Source organism: Astatotilapia calliptera, chromosome 8 (genome assembly GCF_900246225.1).
Source record: "Astatotilapia calliptera chromosome 8, fAstCal1.2, whole genome shotgun sequence".
NCBI classification, from domain to species: Eukaryota; Metazoa; Chordata; class Actinopteri; order Cichliformes; family Cichlidae; genus Astatotilapia; species Astatotilapia calliptera.
Genome location: NC_039309.1, coordinates 18306553 through 18330968, shown reverse-complemented (window position 1 = coordinate 18330968; position 24416 = coordinate 18306553). Strand labels below are relative to the sequence as shown.

Sequence of the window (24416 nt, the reverse complement as noted above, 5' to 3'; positions counted from 1 at the left end):
TCACTAATAGATGGAGTTAAGGTGCCCTCATTAAAAAAACACTTAACCATGACGTCATGAAAGACAGAGTGTTGGTGATTGCTGATTGGAGGGTGAATGTGTGTAAATCTTAGATAGAAAGCACTTCAACGTAGGAAACAAGAGCTTGTGTAAATGGGTGGATCAGACTGTATAAAACACTTGGAGTGTGCAAGTAGAGTTGAGTTTGCAATATTTAGTATAATAAAGTCATTTAACAGGATCCTATCAGGCTACTCTAACTTAACTGAAGCAACATACGGTAACAAGTTTTAACTCTTTGCTCCTTGAACACCTACTAAGGACCATCCTTGAAGCTCTCCTCTGATCTGAGTGGTGTCTGTCATATTTCAGGCTTGCTTATAGAACAAAATGACTGGGTTTGCATCAGGAATGAGTCAGGATGGTCTCTGTCTTTGTAGGTACCCAAAACCAGGAAACTATTCAAATGGTCATCAAACCACATCTTTATGGATATTTACAGAGTACTGGGGTGGTTGTCAGGGAAAGAGTGAAGACAATTGGCCCCTGATCTGCTAAATTAAGGTGCAGAAACTTCTCTAAGCTTGACTATCAAACTGGGCTGCATGCACTTTAAAGATAATTATGGAAGCACCAATAGCTAGGTGAAGACATATGTTCAGATGGCATGAATGCTGGCTTTATTTGGAGCGAATACCTACTGATCTGAGAACTTTTACTTGAACCACCTAATGAATTTTTACTCACAGTCCCACTTCATCTGATGAGCTAAAGGTGACTTCACATACACCTGTCAAACCTCACAAACACAGAACACTGCTAATCAGTGCATGTTCAGCTCCCACTGATTGGCAGAAAAGACATGTGTTTAATGCAGAATAAACTCCTATAGTAAGGGGCCTCTTGGATGGATGGATGGATGGATGGATGGATGGATGGAAAGCTTGGTAGTTGAACTGATGGCCTGCCATAAGTTACAGTTTGATATCATAGGGATGGGTTCTTACAACAAATCATTCAAAACTATTTGAGTAGCACAAAAAATGAAAGCATGGATGTGGAAATCATCATAATAGTGGAATTGTAAAGCGCTTTGAGGTTCTCGAAAAGCGCTATATAAATGCAATCCATTATTATTATTATTATTATAATAGATCGCCTTTAATTTTCCAAGGTCTCCAACCCTATTCCTAACGCTAACCCTAGGTATATCCAACATGTATTCTCTCTTTTTATTACATTGTTAGACACTTATATGTCATTTTAATTGGTGCGTATTAAAATAAATAAGTGGAAAACATGATTTATGCAAGCAGAAATCCTTAAAATATTTTACTGCAGATCAGTTGGACATTTAGCCTCAGCAAACCAGGTACTGAAGTATCCAAGCATCCAAATAAGAGTCCATTGAGTCTCTGCGTGACTTCTTATTGCTGTGTACTATGAAAAAAAAAACCCAGAATGAAATTGAATCAGAGGAAAGGCTGAATGAGAAACTGATGATTCTCTCTTCCAGAAATTGTCACAGCACCTGCAAACAACACAATAGAGTGGAGAATGTTGTTAAATATCCCTATTGTGTGCCAAGTTTGTGAGCGCACACGTGTGCGTTCTGCACTTTGCAGAGTGCTTACCTTTACAGGGCAGGGCGATGCTAAGTGTTCCAGTCAAATGGATCCAGTATACAGGATGTGGAAACACATGTCATGTGTTTCCACATCCAAAAAGCATCCGTTCACGCGAATACGTACTGACACATTCGGAGGCGAACGCATTACACTTGAAAGTCAATGCAGCTAAAAGTATTGCTCGGGTCCAGCATATTCAGAAAGATATTAAAGCATAATGAGAGCTCAAAGACTAATGCAGTTTGCTCATTTCCTTCAACGTTTTGTGCTTTAGAACATTCAGGTCATGTTCACGATCGCGCTACTTAGTCGTCATTTGGTTCTTCGCCTGTGGTTTCTAAATGTCTTCCTTTGTCCCTGCATTGTCTTTGCTCCACTCTCCGTTTGTCTTTGCATTCTAAGTCTGTTTTTAATTACTTTCTCTTTTATGTTGCTTCACATTGCTTTAATTTGTCTCTTCCAGCCTTTAGATTGTGTCCTCCGCACTGGTTTCAGCGTTGTGTTGCCTTCAGCACTAAGTTTCAAAGGTTCAGACAATAATATAATGAATTTACGTTGAATAGACGTGTTGTATATACATTCTTAGGTAGATGGCCATTTTACTCTGTCCACCACTTTGGTCCAGGATGGTTTTTGAATTTGGCTCGATGGACTGTGAATGTCTGAATGGACAATTCTCCCTACAAGTAGCACCATTAGTACAATTTTTGAATTATACAGTATTTTTGTGCACCTGTGAAACTAGTGACATTAGTTTGTGTTTAGTTCCTTGGAATGATAAAGGCAGTAAGACAAACACAGTGCTGGAGGGTAAAGGAAGTGTGGGGAAATGAGTGGGTATAAAGAGAATCAGACTAGGGTGATGAAAACAAATGAGACCAAGTCATGACTCACAGCTGCAAAACGTGTATTATATATTTTGACAATTTTTTTGATGCAAATTAAATTGCACAACAATGTAAAATGAAAATGATGACCAGTTTATGAAAGACCGGGGTGGCTGGGCCGTTGCGATAAGATATAAGCAGTAGGGGTGCAACGATACTCGTATCGATATTGAACCGTTCTATACAGTGCTTTCGGTTTGGTACGCATATGTATCGAACAATACAATTTTTTTTATTTATTTTATCAACTTTTCTTCTGACGATGCTGTCTGTGTTGAGCACTCAGTGGATCTGCGTTCGACTACTCTGCTTAGGCTGCACTGTCGAGCGCAGATCCACTGAGCACAGCGCAAGCTAGCAAGACAGACGCTAAGCTCGTTGCAACATGGCAACTACCTCAACGCTACCCGAAACTGAACCTCCCCCACCCTCATTCAGATCTGGCGTTTGAAACTATCTTGGTCTTCATGTGAAGCATGACCCTGATGGTAAGTGCGTCATGGACAAAAGTAAAACAGTATGTCGGATGTGCCACGCAATGCTCAATTGGTGGGAGCTAGTGTGTTAGCGCAGTTAGCTCGTTAAGGTGTTGGCCGTCCAGCCCCACGCACGGGGCGATCCACGGTAACTCATTAACGGAGATTTGCCGCGTTGTGGCGTTAATGTCATTTCAACGAGATTAACCTGAAAGCACTAGTGGGAACACAACGAATATGACTGCACATTTACGCCGACATCGTCCTAGTGCAAAGACAAGTGGAAGCAGACAAAAACAACAAGCACGCATGCTACAAACTTTACCTGAGTCATTTAGACAGCTGTTAGCACATGATTCTCCTTATGGGGACCTGATATGTTTAATATGCTGCTGAGAATATAGCCCAGAAGAAGCAGAAATTAGGGTACCTCGAGGGGTCACAGCAATCAGTGTGTGAACAGTGAACATTAACAGGCTTGGATACTGGTCTATAAACAATTTCAACACACAGTACATAACACACAATTGGGAAATGTTACCACCTCCTCAATCTGGCATTAAAAACCTAATGTGAGTTGTTTAACCATCAGTATTTTCTTAGGGTATTTAAGTATTTTACATGCTGTTAAAGGACATTTATGCATCACTATTTCAAAGTAAAATATTAAAAGAAAATAGCTGAGGACCATTTGTAAATTTTTACTCTCACAGTGAGCTTACTGGGAACGGACTAATTAAATATTTCCCATCTCAAAGATACTAAACGCATTGTTCAAATTACGCCTTAGATTCCATTATAGTGCCCGGTCTTTTTCTTTATTTCTTTTGTTCTTTTTTCCGAGGGAGATACTGATTACATTTGGGAACAGTCTGCAGATATTGAGAAAAACACAGCCTCTTTGATGAATATTCATTAATCAAAGGGCCTGGGTTCATCAAGATGTAGCGAACAGGAAAGGTCATTTTTATTGCACTGGAATTTGTCTTCATTGAGTGTCTCTGTGGAACAAGTGAAAAGACCATTGCAAACAATCTGTCTATACTTTAATAATTTAAATGAAGTTAGAAGTACACTGAAAATAGCAGATAATATTATTCTGGACCACCCATCATTTAAGCATGCCTTTATTCAGCCCAGAAAAGACCAAATTTAATTGATTCTTTGTGTCAGTATACTAGGAATGGCATATATAACACCAACTGCATGGGCTTTTCTACTTGTGTGTAACCGCAATAAATCTGTAAAAAGATGAACGGATGCCGAATGGATGGATTTGCATCTGACCCACATCCATATGATTAGAATAACAACGAGGACCGTGGTAAAACGCAGACTTAGGTAAATGTGAGCTATGAGAAGACATTTTAGGTTGAGGCCAAAAAGGAATGAATGTTCAATCTATAACAATAAAGCTTGCGGTGATGCTAACATGATGATTATTTAGCGTGTTCAATAAGCCGCTAGTAGTGTTGCACTTAGCTGTAGAAAGTGCTTAAGAGAACTGATGCTGTCTGTTGTAATGCCATTAAGCTGTTGCTCTGGTACTACAGTGCATGACTCCACGATCAATTAAACAAGATCAATTTAAAAAAACAAGGTGAGGTGAAGGAGAGTCCATCTGTTAATTGTCTTAATCCATTTGCAAACTGCCAGCAGGGCTGCTTATATCAAAGCACACACGATGAGTAATGGCAGCTCCGTGTTATTTTCAGAGTCTAGACCAATTAGCGAGAGCTTATGTGCTTGTTGCTCTATGGACTTGGCTGAGGGATGTACAATCTATATGTTTTCATCACAAATAAAATATATTGATTAGTACAGCAGCAGTGAATGAAGTTATTCAATAATTTGGAACAATCAGTAATACAGCAATTAATCAGATTGGCAAGGCGTTCAGTGACGAATGCAACCCTCACCTCCCAGAATTCTCTGCAGTGCTCTGCTTTAGTCTTCCCACTTCATGTCATCCTTTATCTACCAATTAAGTCATATATATCTTGATCAACAATGTTGGAAGTAAATCTCTATAAAGTAATTACATTTTTCTTTAACAGCACATATAGAGTCATTTTCAGTAATCACACTGCAGTTTAATCACACAGTGGCAAAGATTTGTTACTTGGTATCTGACTTCAGGAGGAGTCCACAACCTTTTACACACGGTGTAATTTTATTTCACAAAAGGACAAGAAAGAGCAGTGTGCCTTGAAACAACTGCTGATAACCTGACATGGACTCTTTGCACTAAGCCAGTACACAGTGAAGCTGAAGTGTATGCTGACCCTGGCCAAGCAGTCAGAGCCTGACAAACAGGTAACAAAAGCAGTGATGAGCAGTCAGGCTCGTTTCATGTGTACCCTGTTTGCACCTGTTTCTACAATGGAATTGCTTTGGCAATCTCTGTGAAGTGATCTTTGGGCTGCTTTTCAACTTTGCACTCAGCTTTGTGTTAATACTAAAACACCAGGAAAAGGTCTTGTGTGTGTCCATATTAGGATCAAGATTTATGTTATTGCATGGCCTAAAGTTTACTTTGTTAAATGGTAAATATGTGACAATCCATCTCAAGGCCGTGTTAAAGTAACAACACAAAAATAATGTAAAGTATTGTGTAATGCATACTGTGTAAAGTCAAGGCCTTTACACACCAGACACCTAAAATCTGTGCAGTTTTTTTCCTGCCTGTCCTCCCTTAGACATTGTCATACTGTACCACATATAATGTAAAATCTAAACTAACACAGACAGGACTTAAAAAATATTATTAAATATGTGTTAAAAAGAGAGTGAGAATGAGAGTCCCCTCATTCTTACTGCCGCTGTTCACGCCGACCATGTAATCTCGCAGAATGTATTTGCACCACTGCATTTGGCACAAGCGGTCAGAGCTCAGAACTTGCAGGTAACACTGGTAAAATAACATTATTTTACCTCAGACACACAGCAAGATGCTGCTCCAGGTCAATCGGCTCTCTGGAATTATTTCTCCCTCCTCACATGTGTTCCCAACACTGCCAGCAAGACCTGGGTCAAACCATGAAATTCCCCCTCTCTCTTCTCATGAAAAATTGGATGGACCCAGATTCTCAGTTTCTTAATTTTCTTTCTTTGAAACATCAGGAGCAAAACCGACAAAAAACCCCATCAGGAGCAGCTCATCATCGCTTGATGTCAACTTTGTTTTCACACCGTTTATTTTTAGGCCTTAACAATAAAAAGAATCAGTCCCATGAATGATGAGTGATTATTAAGTCCATGATTAATTTTGGTAAGCACCTCATAGTATAACAGTCATGTTGACTTGTTGACTACAGTAGTGTAAGAGTTAATATTGTTGCCTCACAGGAGTAAACTGGGGTCTCTCTGCATAGAGCTTCCAGGTTCGTGTGCCTGTGCAGGTTCCCCACCCCACACCTCAAGTTAAATGAGGGATTATGAAAATGGGTGAATAATCTACATAAACCTCCTTATCACACAACTCATTAGCTGCACGTGTGTTCATTATCTGTCTCCAAACAAGGATGCTTCAGTAGTGACTGACTTATGTGGCAAACTTGTTTTATCTATGAGAGTACGTGCTGAGGAGCACAAATGTAAAATTACTATTGAAGAGTCTGCAACACATTTTGTGGTTATTTAATGGGTTTTTTTTTGTCTTTTGCTTAAAAAAAACACTTTCTGATCACATTTCCGTAACTACCTTTAATGATGTTCTTCTGGCAATCCTCCTCTACTGATGAGCTCCACATCTGGATTCAGATGTGCATTCTCTGCAGCATCCTTGATTTGTGGTCAGACTTTCGGGAAATTTTCTGCCTGCAAAAGGCCTGTGAAGACTCTAGCATAATTTCTCTGACCTTTTTGATTAAACTCAGATAAATGTGCACTTACTTTTGAATAAGATGATTATTATGATTATAACACCTTATGCTTTCCAATGCTGAGATTGAAATCCATCAAGTAAAGCTGCAAAGACGATAACAACAGAGCAGATTATGAAGATTGATTTTTGTTTTTAAAAGGGAGCTGGGGTTAAGCTAACTATTTAAAAGTTGTTCCCTTAGCAATAGTCATATACTGTTGTAAAAAAAAAAAAGAAGAAGAAGAAGTAATGCAGAGGGCTCTACTCATAAATTATGTTTGTGTCTGGCAACACCCCATTGTGCCCAAAGTAATTTGGCCCAAAGCAGAGCAGGAAGTGAGATCTGCTTTGCATTCTCATACCTTAGGCTTCCTCCCAATACACTTGCACAAATCCCTATCCTACTCAGCATGCACACAAGTGCTTTCTTTTGGTGTTTAAATATTAACACAAAGCTAAGAGCAAAGCGGAAAACCAGCCCATAGATCACTTCATCGAAAATGTGGCCACAGCAGTTCTTCTGTTGGCGTGAGTACAGGTACAAATGGAGGCTCCAGTGTTATAAGCATGACTACTCATCTCTGCTTTCATTACCTACTGGTAACAACTCTTTGATTGCTTGGGTTGACTTGGTTCAGGAGTGGCTATGGGGAAAAAAAGATTTCTCATTTGGAGGTTTGGCTCCGTGTCTACAACCTCGTGTATCTCACATCCTCGCTGCAGAAGCAGTGATGTGAGTAAGGCTACGTCTACACTGATAAATTTGAAAACAGCGTTTTTCGTCTAAAAACGCTCCGCAACCGTTTTCAGTTGTTTCATCCACACTGAAAATGTCCCTGTACTGCGCATGCATCAAATGTAAGACCATTCAACCTGCATCATTTTCGTCTGCCATTTATTTACTTTCCGGCTCTTTGAAACGGCGTGGCAAAATGTCAAGTGCCGAGTTTTATCTGGAGCTATCTGGAGCATGTCCAAACTGATATTAATCTGTAATAGGGCTGACAAAATTAGGAGCAAACAAAAAAACTGCTGTACAATGCCGCCCGCCGTCTTAGTTTTAGTCATATATGACTAAAATGTGTCATCGTTTTCGAAAATCTCAGTTTTCGCAGTCCACACTGTGACGCGAGAGAAAAAGATGCGTGCGGAGATGGCCTGAGGGACATTGTAGCGTGAATAGTCCCTGTTGGATGGATGGAGGGGTGGATGGATGGGTTGGTCAAACATTGGAAGTTAATGCAAGATAATGCTGTTTATTTCCATAGTCCAAGTTACTTGACAATGTCTGTTGTACGCCTTTATTGGTGTTTACGATTGTGACCATGGCAATGAAGAGCCTGTATTTGTAACTGCAAACCTAACTAAGTTGTTTTGTGCCTATAGGCAAGATTCTGATTCTCCACTACCAATTATAACCCATAGGAACAAATCTTGGAAACGTAGTACCCTCATGGACTTTCAAACAATTCTGCAGGAATGATAAGGATGGACACATTTTGTCTGTGAAAAGCTGTAGCTTCAGCTCCATATTCCAGAGGCGCCGTTCATTTAAAGAGATTATACATAGTGCACGGTGATAAACTTTCTTTTGGAACAAAAACCAAACACCCCAGGGATGATAGCACTGAAACTGTAGACACCGTTTACTGCTAACCTGATCCTGCCAGGCAATCCTGTTTACTGTGCACTCTAAATCACACTGTAATGATTTCTTTGAGCTCAAGATGTCTGTTTAAGCAACTTGAAAAAAGAGAGAGAAAAAAAGCTGTGACTACCTTCGTAAACGCACGCTGGAGCTGATAACAGCTTCTTTGCTATTTTTACCTCCATGTTGCTTCCAAAGAGGACACACTGTGCAAGTAGGGAGAAGTGTTTGTGTGTGTACATGTAGGGAGAAGTGTTTGTGTGTGTACATGTAGGGAGAAGTGTTTGTGTGTGTACATGTACAAGTTTTTTTTAGAGGATTTACAACCACAGTAATTATAGCCATGCTCTGTCCTGTGTGTCCCTGACAGATATGACTGAGCGCTGTGAGGGGACATAAAAAGAAGAAGCAATTGGAGACACAGATGGGAGCAGAGCCCGAACTCCACTTCACTCCATTCGACCACAAGTGAGACTGAGGACAGAGAAGATGTCTGAGTATTTTGTTTTTTAACATGTGCGGACCACAATTATGTTAAATGAACACCTGGAGGAACCAGTGCTGTTGGACACAATGTACAAAACAGAACCCCCTCCTCACCACCCTCGCATGCATATTCATCACTTGCAGAACTTCCTGTTGCACAGAGAGAGATCAGCGTCTCAAAAACACAGACTCGTCATATTTTTTCAGGTTTTCTCCCATGCTTGCTTTCTGTGCTTGCACTGGGTCAGCCTGCATGCTGGCCCAGGTCAAGCTGTTATTTCCTGGTGACTGAGAGAGGTGTACAGTACATGCTGCTGACGCACAAGTGGGAGGAAAAACAGGAATCGAGGGTTTGATTTTGAATAACACATAAAAAACAAAAACAAAAAACAATGTACTTACGTTGGTCAAGTGGCAAAATATTACACAATGTCTTTAGCTGGTCCTTGCGACCCCTTCTTGGAGGGCACTGTAAATGTTTTGTTCTTCAAAACAGCAGGTAGAAAAAGATACCGACTACAAATGAAGACAAATTGTAAATGCTAAAACATGAATGCTGTTATGAACTTCTAAACTCCCACTCTCTTGATTTCCTGTTTATAAAGAGCGCTCATGAGATACTCCAAAATTAATGGAGCCCTAAGGAGGTGTAATCCAAATATGTACATTGTGTGGTGATTTTCTGCAACCACCGTAAAGACCTGCTTTCATTACTGATGTGCTCATCTGCTCTGGTTTGTATGGAAGCTTGTTTCCGCCACTGAAAATGTTTTTTTTAGCCATCCATAACTCATGTATCTCAAAGTTTGAGTTAATCAGCTAAAACGTTTAAGAAAATAACTCGGCTAATCAGGAAGCGCTGTAGTCAACATGACTGTTATACTATGAGGTGCTTACCAAAATTAACCATCATTTCGATGTTATCCTGAAGCAGAACATGGAAGGCATTAGCTACCAGTGCTATAGCTAAGCTAGCAATGCTACAACTACGCTAGCAGCATTCGGCTGAGTTACCAGCGCTACTGCTGCTTGTCATAAATGTTCAAATGTTCAAGCATCGGGTTAGCTTAGTGGGATGAGCAGGTGACAATATGCTATATGGCCAGGGAGAGCAGTAGACCCTGGTTTGATTCTAATCCGTGGGCCTTGCTGCATGTCTTCCCCTCTCTCCCCAGTTTTCTGTCTCTTTACACTGTTACTATTGAATAAAGGCTAAAATGGCCCAGTAAAATAAATAAATGTTCAAACTGCTGAGTACTCTCAGCATGGCTTTACAAATGATGAAATGTGCTATTAGCTGACTCACAGGCATTAGCATAAAAGTAGCTTGTTCATGTTTACTACATTTCGGTAGCACATTGATGATATCACTACCTGATTTTCAGTACGCATTTGTCTATGCCATCTGCTTCTGGGTAAGCAGCTTCCTGATTTGCAGAGTTAAGTCAAAATTCCAACAAAATAACTCAAAATTTCAAGTCATGCTTGTCCTCTTTTCTCCTCTCTTGAATTCCTACCAACCAATAACATCAAATAGCAAAATACTGGCATCTTTTAGAAAAACAGCTTTCATGTAAGTAAAACTAATGGGTATTTGTAGTGTTTATTTCAGTGCAGACACATTATTGATTGTGTATTTGTGAAAATAAAAATAAAATATGTGCTTTTGTTGTCTAGAAGCAGGTGTAAATAACTATTTTAGCCATTTAGCTTGATCCAGTCTTGTTGAGGCTTTCTTGTGAGCAACCCTGCTGCACCCTCTGGTTGCATTACGGCCAATTTCTGTACAAATGGATGGGAAATTGAATGGCTGTTGTAGATTGGCTGCTAGGTGCAATTTTTTTTGCGCTCTAAATGTAAAGCCATCTTAAATAGAAGCCTTTTTCAAAACGACAGGAAAAAGGAGAAATTTCAACTCTTCCTGCCATGCCCAAAAATAAAAATCAATAATCCATCTTATATTCTTTTCCCCTTTTTTAAGTCATAAAGATATTGTTAGCCAAAAAATCCAGCTCCAGACTGGTCTTAACCTGGATTCAAAACATGTTTTTTTTCTACAGAGCCAAGTTTGATGTCAGATATCCCAAACAGCACTCTCTGAAACACATGGCTCTGGCTGTGAGCACAGAAGCTACAGAAACTAGAGATGGACCGATCCGATATTACGTATCGGTATCGGTCCGATACTGACCTAAATTACTGGATCGGATATCGGAGAAAAATAAAAAATGTAATCCGATCCATTAAATATCACGAAAGCACCTCACAAAACTTGCAACACACCGTAACTCACCTCAGGTTAGCACGTCGGAGCAGTATGCATCACGTGATAGAGCGGCTGTGGCATGCGGGACCTGTCAGTGGTCTGGATAGCATGTGGAGCTTCGCTAGCAACCCGGCATTTCATCTCCGACAAAGTTATCCCGAGAGAAGTAAAGCAAGTGTGTAAGTCCATCTCTGAATGTTTGTAAAGCATTCCTGCGTTAAGCTTAACAAGCGACTGCCTCTTCTTGCTGCTACTTCAATCATGAAACTGCTTAACGATCAGCTGATCGGCTTTTCTGTCGCGAGTCCGTGTCTCTGGTTTGCTTTTGGCCCACTTTGCACCAGAAAGAGGAAACCAGCGGCTGAACAACAGCAGCACGTTTAAGCTTGATCAGCTATTGTTAGAATGTATTTAATATTACTTTCTACTCGAGGATCTTTTTCTACGTAGCTGACGGCTGGTAACTGTGCAGGGGCGGATCTAGCAAAGTTTAGCCAGGGGGGCCGATAGGGCATTAACAGGGAAAAGGGGGCACAAAAAAAAATCTTTCATGCAAATTCAGTTTTCATGTTCTGCAATCCGGTGGTCCATGGCGAGATTAAAGCGGTGACATGATTCAGCCCGCTCAGTGACAATCCTTTTTCCATCTCATCCCTGTGATGCAGCGTCTAGCTAGTGGTATAGAAGTTTTTCAAATTTCAAATTCAGTGTTTCACACAGAGCAACATGTAAGCTTATGATACGCAACCACTTTATTTGGAGCTTGGCACAAAATTTAACAGCAAGTTAAGGGAACAGTTGCCGTTTTATCCAGGGAAGAAAAACAAATGTTAATGTGTAATCATTTCTTCTCAAAAAGATGTGAAAAAAATAAAACAGGAGATTTCTAATGTAATCTTTAAATTTAAAGCTTAAATCTAATGTCCTTTAAGTTTTTATTAATCAGATATACGATCTGTACTGCTGAAGCGATCTGGATATTTCATATTGCACGCTACACCTGAGCTAAGAGTTCTTCCTCCTGCCAAATTCCGTATTAATACCTGGTGTTTTCCTCTGCAAAAATCTTTCAGAGTCATGGGTTTGTTCCCCACTGCATCTCTTGGATTGCCATGAACTGATGAACAAATATAGCCTATTAGCTTTGTCTTTAACGGGATTGAATCTAAATTAGCGCTATGGCTTGCAATATCCTGTATTTTCTTGCATAGAAAAAGTGTGAAGAAGAGTCCAAAACAAAGAATGAATAGGTCTCAAATGTCTTTATAGCTATGTGTAGCTTTAGCTTGATTCACAAACTGCTAAAAACACATCAATATGGTTAGAGCACGGCATGATAGCACTGTGTTGTTGTTTTTGCCTAGACTGTCATAATAATGTTGGTACACGATCAACACTACACTGACCAACAACCTTGTCTTAGCATTCACTTAGCATTAGCCAAGCTGTTAAAACTATTGCAAGCCAACAATATCACGTACAAATTAATAAAGAAAACATTTCCTTCCATCACCCCTAAGCAGTCATGACAGATGCCGTCCCTCCCTGAGCCTGGTTCGGGCGGAGGTTTCTTCCTGTTAAAAGGGAGTTTTTCTTTCCCACTGTCACCAAAGTGTTTGCACATGGAGGGGTGGGGTCATCTGATTGTTGGGATTCTCTCTATTTTTGCTGTTTTATATAAACAAAGACGTTTAATTTCTTTTTTCTCCACATTCCACCCATATGGAAAAGATATATATAAATCTTATAAAGTTTGTATTTGTCTTGTGTAAAACTTGTATGAAAAGCATACAAGAGTGAAAACAGATATAAGATCCCTTGAAAAATTATATAAATGAAACTTGTATGTTTTGGATACTTACTAAAACAATATATGAAAGTAATGAGAAAGTGGCCACTTTCATGAGTAAATCATATAAGCCTTATATGATTCACTATATGAAGTAGGCCACATCTTATGCAAGTCTTTTATGAGTTTTTTCTATTTCTTTTCCATATGGGCAAAGCTATGACGTCACAACAACTGGTCAGTTGCAATGTTCGTCCTGGACCAATACTATTAACAACACCATTCTTGATTGGCCGGCTGCTCCTGGGAAGGTTCACTACTGTTCCATGTTTTCACCATTTGTGAATAATGGCTCTGACTGTGGTTTGCTGGAGTCCCACAGCTTTAGAAATGGTTTTATAACCTTTCCCAGAGTTAAAGATCTTAATGACTTTGTTTGTTATTTGTTCCTGAGTTTCCTTGAATCGTTGCATGATGTCTGGCTTTTGAGGATTTTTTGGTCTACTCCACTTTGTCAGGCAGGTCATATTCAAGTGAAACTAAACTCAGCTTTCCAAAAATGTGAGACACTACAGCTAATTTATGTTAAAACGAGGGGGTGGGGCACTTTTTCATACCGCTGTTGCTCTGTCAGAAAGCCAGAGCTGAAAATAGTACGCAAGAAATGTACTACTACTACACAATAAACTAACATAAGAAGCTCTTCAAATTATTACAGCTTAAAACAAAATTTAGCTTGATATATTTATTTCTTCAGTATGATCAAATGGACACGCAAAACAGAATATGGGATGAACTGACACAATGTAGCTTTTCTTCTTTGCTGGAGAATTGAAAATATCGTCAGTCATGTGCTTTGAGGATTTTTTAAAGCCATCGTGTATGTTCTCAAAATTTCCCCTTATTAATATTGCATACAAGTTTCTTTTTGTTTATGTATAGTTTGAATCCTTTGCATGTCAGCGTTCCTTTTTAATGCTTCTTTGCAGTCTTATCGGTTTCTACAGTATCCCACTGAAAAAGCGAAAGGCGCCTTTTGTGTGTGTTCTTTCAGGTCTGCGATACTCCCCTGAGGCCAGCATTGTCATTCTGGGCCAGTTTAATCATCGTATGGCTTCGATTCAGATAAAGGAAAAGATAGAAAGAGAGCTAACAGAGTTACTGGTTGGAGCCACCATGTTACATCTCTATTGATTCTATTCCCCGTGCAGCAAGAGACGAGCTGGGCTGTTGCATTTTTTAACAAATCTATCCTCTGAAGAAATCCTGTTGGATTTTGGGAGGTTTTCTATGCTGGGCTTAATGCAAAAAGAGTAAAGCCAGATTTCATGCCTTGAGACTGAGTCTGCCATGTCATAAATAAACCTATTTTCTGGCTGCAGATGGAACTGCCTGCAAGCCAAAGACCATGACAAGGTTTGGTTTCTTTCATACTCTTTGAGTGAACAGCAAGTCCCATACAAGAGAGGGAGGTTATGATTTTTAGTCTGTACAATAGCACTGAGCCTCATTCCCACATAACCATAACTGTTTAAATTTGTTTATACACACATAAAGAAGGAGAAATTCTACTATTCTTCAATTGTTATTTATGGCAAGGCCAGGAGGTTCTTTTAATGACAAGAACATTTGAACTGTAATCATCAACCAATCATACCGTTTGAATTGCCCATCCCTTATCTACAGTTTCATCTATAAAACATAGAGGTCAGTGGGCCCTAAATAGTCAGAAAGCAAACTCCATCACCTTCAAAAATCAGCATCAGTTGACAGAACTGCTTCGCATGCCGATGTTTGTATTTGGTTTTGTTTTTGAGAGTTTACGAAAGACTGAAAAAATTTAACTTCATGATTTCATCAGAGTTTTATTGGCTTGGGGCAGGATACTTCACATTTTTCAAGGATTACAAGCAAAGGCTGCAGAGTTTCAAAGACTGTTCATTTGCCTTGCAGGAACAAACAAATTGGAATTGGTGACCCAGCATGTTTGGAATGCTCCCACACTCAGACTAAAGGATATTGGGACCTCTACTGCTCCACTGATTTTTCAATTGTTAAATCCAGCTCTCATGAGTTTACCTGGAATTGTAGCAGCCCTTTAATATTCACATAGGATTGAATTATGTAGATTAATGTGACAGGAAATTGTCAATAAGGGACCAAAAGCCCTTATGTAATTAGAATGTTAGCAAATCTTCTCAGGTATGCTTAAGTGAAACTACCATGGGGAATCAATTCCTTAATAACTGCCCACTATGAATAAGATATTCAGATATTTAAGACTGTGTCAGAAAAGTGTCAGGATGCAATCTTTAATCTGAAAGAATAAACCCATAAAAAATAATAATAACATACAAACATCCAGTGCTGCATTAGCACACTGTAGGTGCTACACTGCTATAACTTTCTGGATGGAGTCTGTGCTTTTTGTACCAGCAGCATGTTATGTTGACATAAATACATTTATAACAGTGAATATATTTCATGTCAAGAAGATAAGCCAAGATGGGATCAAGCCTTTCCACAATACAAAGGCTAAGGACTCAAAACAAAAAGGGTTACCACAAGTTTGCAGTTAGCTAGCTGCACTTTAAGTTTAAACCCGTTTAATATAAACTGTGGTTACATTAGGCTAGACTTAAATCCAGTCCAGCTCAAGACTACAAATATTTGCCATCCTAATCTAAGTTTTTCTTTTCTTTTTTTAAATGGCACAAGCAAAGGGTATTTGTACAGCTAATATATCCAAAATCAAAGGTTGGACCTTTTAGCTGCCTGTTCTCTCTTTTACTCACACCTGTTATTAATGCTTTGGGAAATATGAATCAAATGTTTCAAAGGGAAAACTTTTTATGCATGCTGATGTGGCCATAAATGGGATTTTCATTGTGGGTGGATATTCTTTAGTAAACTGTATTGAATCTCCACCTGCTTAATTAGAGAGTGTTGTAAAAAAAAAAAAAAAAAAAAAAAAAGAATCACAACACGGCCAGTCAAGGGTTGTGTGCAGTTCAGCAGATGGTGTATTTATATTTAATCGCATTGTTCCTGTGGGTATAATGACACCTGGAGCGGCCTTACTGTGTAAAACAGATGTTGTCTGTTAACTGCTTTCCAGTGATGACAGTGAGTGATATAAATTATGTACATTGTTATTAAAAATATGTTTGACCTGCCTATTACCGTCTTTATTTTTTTAATAGAATATATTGTAAAATCAAATGCAGGAGTTAATGGATTTTAACCCCACTTACTATTTTATCATGTTATACATGTTTTTTTTCCTGTTGAGCATGAGACAAATGAAGCCATCACAAGCATTTGTGACCGTTTATTACATGCATGCTAGCTAACAATACACGCACTGATATTCATCTAAATCCATTTAAGCTAAACATGAATTTTTCCCACAGCTAACTAAGTCCATCTGGTGCTGACATCATCGGTGTAACTTTGTGCTGAACATTGGGGGGTCAAGATCTCTGTCTAAATAAATAAATAAATCTGGGTAAATTCCCAGATGATTAAACATTGCAACTATTTTTGCTGGTAATACCTGAAATGAGTAAAGAAAATCAACAGCCTATTTATGCAAGATAATTCATAATTTTATTGGGGGGGTTATATTGCTTGGGTCTGATTATTGGGGGGTCATAACCCCCCTAACCCCCGTGGAAATTACGCCCCTGGCTGACATCCAACCAAACTGTAACTAAAACAGAAAATAATAAAGTAAATCTTAAAAATAATAAGCTAACTAAGTTAAACGAGACACAAACCAAAGTCATCTGGATGAAAGATCAACAGAACTGCTTCCTACTTCAAACCTTATTCTTTATATTACCTCACATGACTTCTTAAAACCTTTCTGGCACAGAGCCCCTCTGCCAGAAAATCCTAAAGGCAAACTTCACTACTACATATCAGTTTTCCTCACTTGTTAACTATGGGCACCATTAGCTAAAAAGATTTGAGAAGTCTCTGCTCACATTGAAGTCACCCTCTGCAGAAAATCCTTCCCTCCCGCCCTCAGCCACCTAACCAAAATCCTCTAGATTTAGTAAAAACTGGGTCAGGCGTGCCCTTAATGATGTTCATGGACAGATGGATGGACTGGGGCTTATACTGAAATATAGGTTTTGAACTCTAATATGACTCCTCTGTACATTTGATGCCATAGTGCAAGCACTAGCCCATAGCTAGTGACCAAGATATTTTTGCTCTCACTCAAGCAAAATGGTTATCTTAACCATGGATGGTACGAAGCTTGTAGTGGACTTGATAGTGAGCTCCAGTGTCTTAGTTTTTGCCATGAAGACATTGGCACAATATGTTGTCCCGAGAGATCCACTGCTGATTAGGATTGTGCATGCTCTCCTGATCATTTTGCAGAGATGAATCAGAAAATGGTACCAAGATAGCAAAACATCTGATGATTGCAGCTTAGAAATTGGATTAATTGGACTATACCTAAACAGTAACAGTGATACTGAGTGATAGTAACTGCTGATCACCACAGGAGCTGAGAAAGTGTTTAAAATTTAAAATGATGCGCATTAAATCAATTACCTGGTATACATATCACCAGTTTGTTGGCCTGGATATATGGACCCAAACCAATAATGCATTTCCTCACCCATGTTATTATGCTGCAGTATAAACTACAGTTTGGGGTTTTAGAAGCCTCTTTATAGCCAGATGGGCAGATATAGGAACTAAACTTTGAATAATAAAGTGCAAAGATTTTGATCCATGATTATTTATACACATGTTGCATCCGAGGAGACAAACCTTTGTTTTTTCTTTTTCAAAAATACTTCTTCAGGCTCTCTGGGGGTCTTTTAACGTTTTTGTTTAGACATTGGCTGACTTTTATCTAATTTTCTGTCCAGTCTTGTGCTTGACTATTCTCAGGGGAACGTTTTTTGTTTGTTAAACCACTTAACTCTAACCTCTGAACCATTCAAGCATAAAGAAAGCACCCAACTCAAGAGATGAGTCATTTTTTCCACCAACGGCTTAACAAAGAACCAATTTATAAGGCTCTTTGTTACCTGCAGGATGTAAGAAAAAACACATAATTGATTTCAGTTGTTTGAATCTACCAAAAAATGCCAAGGCTAACACCGTTTTACAGGCATTACAATATTATTTTTCTGCTGTTCAGGCCTCCATTTCTGGAAATGTAAACATAAAGATCATTTTTTGAGCTTGACCACTCTGAGTCCAGTTTTTCTCTGTCGCCAAAAGAATTCAAATGAACGGAATTTAATAACACCAACAAGCTGATTCCCAAAAAGCTATTATATATATATATATATATATATATATATATATATATATATATATATATATATATATATATATATATATATATATATATATATATATATAGCAATTGAATAGTATCTGATAGTCATGAAATTTAAAAAAAATCCAGCAAAGACTTTACACATGATGTCAGAAATGCATCTGGCCCTAGATCCACATTAGCTGAAACAGCCATCAGAAATCACCTCAGTGAGGATGAGCAAAGGCATCAGGACAGAGGTAAAGCAGTGAGTGTCTACAACCTGTAAAATCAGCCAGTGGTGTTAAACATCTTGTTCAAATTGGTGGAATTGCTAAAGCGTCATTAAAGTATTATCTAATTTTATTCAACTTCTTGCATTAGCTTAAAAAAGTCAGGCTCTGTTAACACTGCAGCACAACATCTATACACACTGTGCAGTGACTTATCTGCTTGTCTGTTCTTATAGTCTTTAAATCGAAGACTTAAAAAAAAACCTCCACAAAATGCAAAATTTAAAAAATAAATAATGATTAAATACCACTGGATATGTACCACAGTTTTCCTTGTAAATATTTCCAGGTACCAGTTTTAACCATCACGAGTAACTGGTATTATCAAGCCATTTACCTTTCCATTTCTGTAAACTAACAAGCAGGTTAGCTCACAAGGACTTGTTCTTTTTAATCATCAGTCTTCAGTGAGTGGGGGCTCAGGACTGTAAATATATTTAGTCCCCTTTTCCAGAAACAACTTTTTAAATGAAAACTTGAAACTCATGCTTGTTAGTTAAACCCACTCAGCTATACAGCTAACACTGGGCATGTGCTGAAACACTGCTGTAGCCCTTTGTTTAGTCAGAAAGCCACTTAGTCAGAAAATCAGCCAGCTGACCAACACTAGCGCAATACAGAATAATTCGTATAGTGCTTTTTGGGCTGACATAAAATTTGGCAGATGTTCACAGCTGGGTCTTTGTGGGTTTTGATGACCTTGATGACACCTCAACTATTCTAACTGTGAGGTTAACAGTTATGCCTGTTTGTGCTTTGTTTCTACTGGACTACTTGATCAATTGGACCCAAATTCGCAAAATCTCCATACTGAATATTCACAGGCACTTCATGATGACTTCCACTGAGTTAACTTTTTATTCAATATTTTTATTCATTTTATGCAGTTCTAGTTGTACTACACTTACCAATCTGCAAAGCTCTTGACACTTCCATCAGCTTCTGCAGTACCCGAGACGACACGAGAGAAAGACAAAAATAAATATACGATGAATAATAATAAATTAGAAAAATGTCCATAGACATTTCAAGATGGCTCTAAAGTAGTGAGACTTGTTATCCCTGTTAGATAACACCTCCCACCCCATGCAGCACTGAGCAGCTCCTCAGTGACAGGCTGCTGCACCCATGGTGTGCGAAGGAGAGATTTCGGAGGTCTTTCCTCCAGCTGCTGTCAGACTATGACTATGTACAAGAGCAGTGAACGTACACATGTGACTACACACCCACATGTCAGCACACACTGGGGTCTGTACATATCTGAATGTATACTGAATGAACACTAAACACTCTTAACATCCAACTATTGCACTCTTATCTAGTAACTGCTTTTTATTATATATTAACTAATTATATATTTACATATTTTTTAAATTGCATTTAGGTTTAGGAGAATTTTAACACAACGTTCACAGCGTTATGACATATTTAAGCTAGCGAGGAATGTTTCTGTTCCAACTGAAACAAAAGAATTAGAAGTTCGTTGCTGTTCACCTGTCACCATTACATTTAAATGTACATAATAATAGCACCACAGTACAACAGTGTTCAACCACACTTTAATTAAGCTCTCCTCCAAATGTAGTAGTTTTGGAAGCTTTTGGCTCAAACTGAAGTCGACCTGAGTATTCAGGGTCATCGCTTCAGAAGGCTGCTGGTATTCCTCTGAGGGGAAGTGTTGAAAGATGTCCGTGAGGGAAATACTACCACCAGTCTTGTTTACCTCAACACTTGTACACCTGATTGACTCCAGGATTCTGTCATCTGTACACCTCTGCAGAACAAACTGCTAAAACAGTAACAGTCTTATCTCATTCTACTTAGTTAATACATAGCTTCCAGCAAAGACAAGCGTGTTGTGATTGCCAAATATTGTTTGAGCTGAAACAACTACCATCTGCACAGAGTAGAGGTAATAAGATTTGTAGGCTGGAGTGAAGAAGTCGGCCAATAAATAGTTGGCTTTTGCTGGCTCCATAGTCAGATGATCAAAGAAACAGGAATTCAAGCCAAAGAGTAAAGGGAGGTTGATGATCTGTGTGGAGTTTCTCTGGCGGTGACTGAACAGCACAAAGCTATTCTGTCAGTGTCTGTGAATGAAGTTTGTTCCTACTGATGCTGCTGGTTGCCTCGGTATCAAATGCAGACTGTTAAAAGCAAGTAGGTCTTTCTGTCTTGGGCTTGTAAATAAAGCTACTTGAAACACAATGTAGTGTAGTCCATAATATATATAAAATGATTTGCAGATAGCCCACTAATCTTGAACAGCTGCTCATCCTGGTACATGTTTCTCTCTGACTTCATAGTAAAGAGAGTTAGCCTTTGTGTTTACAGTAAATGGCTTTAAATTGATAAAACTGCAGATTCAGACACAATTATCCCATAAAAATGTGAAGTGTTTTCAAAAATAAATACTTTTTCATTTCTTAGAAAAAATTCTTACACTTGCAGATTTCTGGCAGATATAAAAACTGAGAAGAACACCAAGCATTGTCTTAGACACCCCTCCCAAAAACCAGATTCCTCCATCTCTGTAGAAGCTCTGCTACAGTTAATATTCACCACTCACTACAGTGACTAAACCCCTTCCTCCTGTTGTTAGTTTGCCCACAGTACTCTCAGAAATAATCTTGATTACAACTCATTTTTCGCTGTTATTAACTCACTCGCGCCGCTAGAAACACTCAAAGTTTAGATATGATGTTATGCCCCCTGTCCTGATCAACATCCCAACGCAATTTTATCACAAAGGTCTTGAGAGAGCCTGTTATACTTGACTGACTTCTTTTTTGTCTTGACATGTCATAGGAATTGTCATGGCCTGGGTCTAGGGACCCAGGGCTCAGGCATTTTCAGTGTATGTTTATGTTTTATGTTTTCCGTGTGTTGTATTGGTTTGCTCTCCATCTCTCCATGTGTCTCTGTGTGAGCTTCCGGAGGTGTGGGTTCGCTGAGGAGACTGCGAACCCGGAAGTGGTCTACTCGAGAGACGGCCGCACCTGCCGCTCGTCGTCCTCTGCCAGCTGCAGCAGATTACGCTCGTCTAGGAACGGCATTTAGGACTGCAGCTGAGCTGAGGCCGACGCTGGATCCTTGAGTCAGAACTCGTCAGTACTGCCGTGAGCTTTACGTAACCTCCGCGGAAACAGATCCCCTGCTAACCCTCTGCCTTTTGTGTTACCAGGAATCGGGAGCGGAGTACGCCTCTAAAGTCACCGGTGTGGGAATTGGAGTTTTTTGGAGTCGCCACCTTTCACTTCTCACGGACATCTGCCACTGTGTGGGATTCAGGGAGAATCACCACGGGACCACAGTGCTGGGATTTTGTATATAGTTGTGTGTTTTTCACCTCCTGTAAATAAATCCACTGTCCTTCACTTAGAGTCTCGCGTTTGGGCCCTGCTTTCACTGTCACTCCACGGTCTGCCATCGCAGCCCGTGACAGAAGGATCCAGCCACTATGGACCCAGCGGACTCACCGCGGAAGCGCAGCTCCCGTTTTGACGGGACCCGACTAGTGCTTGGAGGGCCTCCGTGCTGCCGTTCCTCGCTGGCAGCCTACCCTTCGGCCCACTCGTCTGCTTCCTCTCCGCGGACGCCTCGGTCTCGCAGAGAACGCCCTAGCCGGTCCCGGGAGGATTACTATGAGCCTGACAGCAATCAGCTTACGCCCGCTCAGGCATTCTATAAGATGCTAGGGATTATTCTCGTGCCACCCGACACACCCAGCGCTCCCACATCACTGCAGGAGCAGCCACATCAAATTCCGCCCTCGTCACATTCCGCCAGCTTCATGAACACTACAGCTCGTGTTTCTCCGGTTTGGGAAAATAGAAGTTTTCGTTTTAAGAGCGATTATTCTCCCATAGGTTCAGAAGACTGTGCGCCTGACGTTCTTTCAAATCCAGGAATCAAGACTGTTTCGTCTGGAACTCTTTATTCTGGGGCTATGTTTGTTCAGTCAGCTGATCAGCAGCCACCTTCAGTTCGGTTTACAGCGCCACGTCTGGACCCAGCGGTCTCTGAGGAGAGGCTCAGGGGGGAGGTTATGGACAAGGTTTACCGCATGTGTGAGTTGTGGTGGGAGAAGCCCACGGAGGGGTTGCGTCGCGCCGTGGAGAGGCGGCTGCAGGGGATGCTGTTTGAATTCCCCTGGTTGGTGGACTCCCTTAATTCAGTTGTCCTGGACTTCCTGCTTTCCACCCTCCACCTCCACTCTCCTCCTCAGGCTGCTCACCGGCCCGGACAGCTGGTGGATTCACAGCCTGAGACGCCGGCCCCGACGTCTACATGGAAACGACGTTCGCGCCGCCGGCGTTCCTCACCGCAGCCGCCCTCCCGGACATCTCAAGAACCGGCTGTGGTGAGTAATAAGGACACTTTTTCATTTCTCACCCCATCTGCTTTTTTGTTTTCAGTGGATGGTGACGCCGCTGACGCTGCTGCAAGCCGGCCTACAGTACGACTAGCGTCGCCTCATTTAGCAGTCTCCATGCCGCTGGCGGCTTCACCATCTGTGGATGTAGCGCCGTCGTCATCTCATCCGCATGTAGTCACCCCTCTGCCATCTTCTTCACCGGCTCTGCCTTCACCTTCCCCGCCTGCGTACACCGCATCACCATCTTCGCCTCCGGATCATCCATCTGTGACTGGAGCGCAGCCGGAGGTGCCCGCACGGCCAGCTGTGGAGCCCAGCGAGCCGGAGGGAGCCGGAGCCCAGCGAGCGGGAGCCGGAGCCCAGCGAGCGGGAGCCGGAGCCCAGCGAGCGGGAGCCGGAGCCCGCTCTGCCCGAGCCGGAGCTATGCCCGAGCAGGAGCTCAGCGAGCGGGAGGAGCCCGCGTCGCCAGCTGTGGAGCTCAGCGAGCCGGAGGAGCTCAGCGAGCCCGAGGAGCTCGAGGAGCTCAGCGAGCCCGAGCAGGAGCAGCTCAGCGAGCCCGAGCAGGAGCAGCTCAGCAAGCCGGAGGAGCTCAGCAAGCCGGAGGAGCTCAGCAAGCCGGAGGAGCTCAGCGAACCACCAGCAGAGGAGCTCGGCGAGCGGAAGGAACAACCGGCGCTGCCAGCCGAGGAGGGGCTCCCGCTGCCAGCCGAGGGGGGACCCGCTCAGCCGGAGGTCAGCGAACCGGAGGGACCTCCACGTCTAGCGCGGCCTCCACGCCATCCACGTCCAGTGCGTCCACGTCAGCGACCGGCGCGTCATAGACCATGTGCCACGCCTCGCTGTTGCTCACTGGAGCAGCGACGTTGCCATCGGACCCGTGGCAGGCCACCAGAACCGTTCCGCCGCCACCGGACCCGTGGCAGGCCACCGAACCGTTCCGCCGCCGCCGGACCCGTGGCAGGCCGCCGGAGGAGCAGCGCCGCCGCCACCGGACCCGTGGCAGGCCACCGAAACCGTTCCGCCGCGGCTGCCGGACCCGTGGCCGCTCGCCGGAGCTGCTGCGTTTCCATCAAGGGGTTAGAGGTAGGCCACCTGAACTGTTTTGCCGCCACTGTCTAACCCGCGGCGGGTCCCGCTTGTTTTGCATCCTGCGGGTCGGCCGCCGGAAACTGTGTTTGCTGCCGCTGGACCGGGGGATTGACTGTTGAACTGTGTTTTTTCTGTTGTTGCTTTGTAGTGGCTGTTTAGCAGAGTGGTTTTGGGGCCCTCCGTCCTGGACCTCCCGCCGCCCGCCCTGGGTTGGTTGTACTGTTGTTTTTGGTTTGTGTTTTTGGGTCGTCGGGAGCCGACCCTTAGAGGGGGGTACTGTCATGGCCTGGTCTAGGGACCCAGGGCTCAGGCATTTTCAGT

At 41.5% G+C, this 24416-nt stretch overlaps 1 protein-coding gene across 1 annotated transcript in view; it reads left to right on the top strand.

Moving 5' to 3' along the window:
- uts2r (urotensin 2 receptor) overlaps window positions 1-8992 on the top strand; it is a 99897-nt gene extending 90905 nt beyond the window's left edge. Inside the window, exon 5 of the mRNA XM_026177271.1 lies at window positions 8875-8992. The gene's annotated coding sequence lies outside the window, so the exon portion shown is untranslated. The remainder of the gene's footprint in view (window positions 1-8874) is intronic.
- Window positions 8993-24416: the final 15424 nt, after the last annotated feature.